Raw genomic sequence first — 5,279 nt, forward strand, 5'->3', positions numbered from 1 at the left:
GCAGATGCAGCAGATGCAGCAAACAATCCAAGCGCAGCAAGCTGCTGCCGAGCAAGCTGCTCTGAATGCTGCGAATCAGCAGAACCAACCGGAGGAGGTTGTTCCGATCGGCCAGAGAAACCTACTGCGTAATCTGCCTGCTACGCGATCTGCCATCAACCCTCCACCGTGCACTAGGCAAGACTTTGAGATTAAGCACGCCTTGATAAGTCTGGTGCAAAGGAAGATCTTCAATGGACTTCCTGCTGAGATACCGATGGACCACATCGAGAACTTTAAGAAGATGTGTGGTTTCACTAAGGCGAATGGAGTACCACCCGATTACATCAAGTGTACTCTATTCCCTTTCTCTCTTGATGGGAAAGCTTCTCGCTGGCTAGATTCCCTATCTACTATCTACTGGATCACTCACCACTTGGGAACAAGTCCGATCTGCTTTCTTGAGCCACTTCTATACGAAATCGAAGACGGCAGCTCTGAGACAGAAGATCGCAACCTTCACACAGCTAGTAGACGAGCCATTTTGCGATGCATGGGAGCGATTCAATGTCTACCGCAGGGAGTGCCCACATCACGGTTTTGAGGAAGACTATCTGCTGGGAGTGTTCTACGATGGAGTAGGCTGGGAGTACATGAACGCTTTAAACTCAGCCAGTAATGGAGATTTCATGACCCAGTCCACTCAAGGTGCCTTCGCATTGATTGAGAACATGGCTTCAAGCTCAGCTGATAACAACCGCGAGACTGACCGCACTAAAAAGGTGAACAGCGTTGAGAACAACAAGATTGATGAGCTCTCTGCCAAGGTCGACCAGCTGATTAAGAGCAATCAGAACCAGATCTTCATCATGGAAGAATCCCCTCAGGATAAAGCAATCGCGGAAGGCACATCAGAGGCAGATCAGTCGGCTGAGGATCAGCATGAAGTGAGCTATGTGAATGGGCAAGGATGGCAGTTCAAGAACTATCACCCGAACCCTAACGTGAGGAATAATCCCCACCTGTTCAATGCCCCTAAACCAGACGATAAAGCTCAAGGCAATCAGGGTCAGAACAGTGGATACCAAAAACCTTATGGCAATCAGGGAAGAACCTTTGTCCTCAACCCAGCTCAGAATGCCCAGTTCCACAGCCAGAAACAGCCGGTTAATCAGCAGGGTGCACAACCGGCTCAACTGCTCCGCTTGATGACATGAAGAGCCTCGCAAATATGATGAGTCAACTGCTCCAAGGTTAGCAGATCTAGGGAAAAGCACTGAACCAGGTCACCAACGACATCAACACCAGGATGAATCATATGTTATGTTCAATGACCTGAGTGCCAAGTATGACAATGCCTCAAGCCATATGAGACAGATGGATATCCAGATTGCTCAGACTGCTGAGAGCGTGAAGAGACAGCAAGGAACTCTCCCTGGAAAAACAGATAAAAACCCCCAAGGAGTGCAATGCAGTGGGTCTAAGGAGTGGAAAGCAACTGCCTGATCTGGACCCCATGAGATTCACATCGGCTGAGAAAGGGAAGCAGAAGGAGTCGGATCAACCACCTAAAGCTGTACTCACAGATGAGGAAGAGGCAGAACAACCTACTGATACTGTTCCGACTGAAGCAGAGCGACCCGCTGGGGTTGTTCCACCGACTGCAGCACCTTCTCCTGCTCGTCAGTATGTACCAAAAGTACCCTACCCTGTCCCGGCGAAGGTTACACGCAAGGATAAGGAGGAGATGAAGTGCAGGAAGATGCTGGAAGACCTAACTGTCAAGCTCCCTCTGATGAGTGCGATCCAGATGATACCATCCATGCGTAGCTTTGTGAAGGGACTGATCTCTGGGAAGATATCTGATGACAGCGAGTTCATGATTGTCTCTAAGGAGTGCAGTGCAGTGCTCCAGGACAGAAGAATCAAGAAGCTGGGTGATCTGGGAAAGTTTGTCCTCTCGGTTCAGTTTGGGAGAACAGTCTTTTCATGCTCACTGGTCGACCTAGGGTCAAGCATAAACCTCATGCCCTAGTCTGTGGCTAAGCGCCTTGGATACACGGACTTCAAGCCTACCAGGATGTCCCTAGTGTTTGCTGATCGATCTGTGAAGTCTCCAGTTGGAATCCTTGAAGATCTTCAGGTTTTGGTTGGGAACACATTGGTCCCTGCTGATTTCGTTGTTCTGGAACTCGAGGAGGAGTCCAAGGATCCCCTGATCCTGGGCAGACCATTCATATGCACTGTTGGAGCTATCATTGATGTCCGACAGGGAAAGATCGATCTCCATCTTGGAGATATTGTGATGAAGTTTGAGATGAATCAGATGCTCAAGAAACCGATGCTGGATGGACAAACCTTCACTGTCCAAGAAGATGGTGATCCACCGGAGCCGCATGAGGAAATGATTGAGGAGATCCTCACCGATGATCCTCTTGAACTCGCCTTAGTCAGAGCTGAAGCCGAGCAGAGCTTAGAAAGTGTTGATGCTGATGCATATGCCATGTTCCTGGATTCAGCCAGGAGTATTGAAAGGATGGTGGCAAATCTAAGTCTGGGGGAGAACAGCGAGCCCAGCAAATCGGCTGGAACAACCGCGCCTCAGAACCCGTCTGTTCCGGCAGCTCAGACCGATGAATCATGGAGCGAGCTGAAAGCTCCAAAGGTAGAGCTCAAGTCCATTCCCAAGGGACTCAGGTATGCATTTCTTGGACCCAACTCTACATATCCTGTCATTGTGAATGCTAACCTGAATAATGCAGAGACTGCTCTGCTTTTGTGTGAACTGAGAAAATATCGTAAGGCATTAGGTTATTCTCTAGCTGACATACCTGGCATTTCACCTGATTTGTGCATGCATAGAATACACCTGGAAGATGAATCGATGAATTCTGTAGAACATCCGAGGAGGTTAAACCCAAATCTAAAAGATGTTGTAAAGAAAGAGATAATGAAACTTCTAGAAGCAGGTGTGATCTATGCGATATCTGATAGTAAGTGGGTTAGTCCTGTGCATGTAGTACCTAAGAAGGGTGGGATCACTGTGATAACCAATGAACATAATGAATTGATCCCTACTAGAACAGTTACTTGTCATCGCATGTGCATTGATTTTCGTAAGTTGAATCCTGCGACTCGTAAGGATCACTTCCCACTTCCTTTTATTGATCAAATGCTTGAGAGATTGGCTAACCACCCTTACTATTGCTTTTTAGATGGTTATTCAGGTTTCTTTCAGATTCCCATCCACCCAGACGATCAGGAGAAGACGACGTTCACATGCCCCTATGGAACATATGCATACAGGAGGATGCCGTTCGGCTTGTGCAATGCTCCAGCGACCTTCCAGCGATGCATGATGTCGATTTTTACTGACCTGATCGAGGACATAATGGAGGTTTTCATGGACGATTTCAGCGTCTGTGGAAGCTCCTTTCATGTCTGTTTGTCAAATTTGTGCAGGGTGCTGAAGCGATGCGAGGAGAAGAATCTGGTGCTGAACTGGGAAAAATGCCACTTCATGGTCAGAGATGGGATTGTTCTGGGACACAAGATATCAGAGAAAGGCATTGAGGTGGACAAGGCAAAGATCGAGGTCATGATGAGTCTGCAACCACCTACTTCAGTGAAAGGAATCAGGAGTTTCTTGGACACGCTGGTTTCTATAGGAGGTTCATCCAGGACTTCTCTAAGATCGCGAGACCACTCACTCGGCTGCTCTGCAAAGAAGCTCAGTTCGCCTTTGACAGCGACTGCCTGGCCGCAATCCACACGATCAAGGGAGCTCTAGTCAGTGCACCAGTTGTCCAACCTCGAGACTGGGATCTTCCTTTTGAGATCATGACAGATGCAAGTGATTTTGCAGTGGGAGCAGTCCTTGGACAGCGTAAAGACAAGAAGCTTCATGTGATATACTATGCAAGCAGGACCTTAGATGAAGCTCAGTGCCGATACGCAACCACAGAGAAGGAGCTCCTTGCCATCGTGTTCGCTTTTGAGAAGTTTAGATCCTATCTGGTCGGATCAAAAGTGATTGTGCACACAGACCACGCGGCTCTCAAGTACCTACTCACGAAAAAGGATGCTAAACCGCGGCTTTTAAGATGGATTTTCTTGCTCCAATAATTTGATCTGGAGATAAGAGACAAGAAGGGGGTTGATAATGGATTAGCAGATCATCTCTCCAGGATGAAAGTGTCGGATGAGACAGTTCTTGACGAGGAACAACCGATGGAGTATGTTAATGCGATTGGTCTGTGTAACTTGGAACAGTCGTCATCTGTCATCAAGGTCTGTTCCCGCGTAGAAGGAGCATTCGTTGCAGTGATCCAGAAGCAGTACTGATATACCATGGATTTTACCCATTTTTACCCATGATATATAAGTGTTATAGATACTATTTACTATGTATTGGAGTCTTTTTAGAGTATTTACAGGTTCAGGGACGATTTGGAAAAATATGGTGATTTTGGTGTCTTTTGGACACAAGATAGAGCTTTGAGTTAGCTTTCCAATGCCACCGGTCTGAGGTCAATCTGCATCCTGTAGCAGAAGTTATGCCCGTTTTACTGAAGAGTGGTCGGTTTGCCTCGCGAGAGGAAGCTGTCGAGAAGAGGATTGTATGTCGATCGACACAGCACACTGCATTCGATCGACAGAGACATCAGAATGTGGGCTGAGTATATTCCATGACTGACTGAAGCCCAGGAGTCACCACAAAGTTACCAAAATACCCTTGACGACCAGAAACCCTATTTATGTTATTTCTAAGCCACTGTTGACGGCTACACTTTCTACGCTTTCTTTTGATTCATTGTTCTTAGTTTAGGAGAGAAGGGAGGAACTCCTTCATAGTCCTCTTGGAACTCCTTTGGTTTTTATATCCATTATATTGCAATTTCATCTACTCATCTATGATTTCTGTGACAACTATCATGTCTGAGTAGATCCACCTGTTAGGTTTAGGGTTCAGATAGGTTACGAGGGATTAGCCCCAAATATAGAATTGCTAAGTTGTGGTGTTATTCATTGAGACTGTTCTTAATGCTTGTTCTTGAGTAATTAACCTGAACTTGATCATAGAATCATTAGGCACAAGCGAGAGCTTGGTCTCTTATCTGACTTGTCTTCTCTGATCTAGGATTGCTAGATAACAGCGAGAGCTGGTTTAGAAACCCTAGCGAAGATTTATTCAACCACGCATTAAGCCTACTAGAAGCGCGTCGATCGATATCCCGACAGGTGAATCGATCGACGGAGCGAAAGGTGTATCGATCGATACTCCTATAGGGTCATCGATC

General features: G+C 46.7%; 1 non-coding gene across 1 annotated transcript; it reads right to left on the reverse strand.

Moving 5' to 3' along the window:
* Nucleotides 1-473: 473 nt before the first annotated feature.
* Nucleotides 474-580, reverse strand: LOC130499350 (small nucleolar RNA R71). The gene has a single exon (XR_008938228.1). It is a non-coding gene; the product is annotated as a small nucleolar RNA R71 (small nucleolar RNA).
* Nucleotides 581-5,279: the final 4,699 nt, after the last annotated feature.

The sequence above is a fragment of the Raphanus sativus genome, chromosome 8 (assembly GCF_000801105.2).
Source record: "Raphanus sativus cultivar WK10039 chromosome 8, ASM80110v3, whole genome shotgun sequence".
Classification (NCBI taxonomy): domain Eukaryota; kingdom Viridiplantae; phylum Streptophyta; class Magnoliopsida; order Brassicales; family Brassicaceae; genus Raphanus; species Raphanus sativus.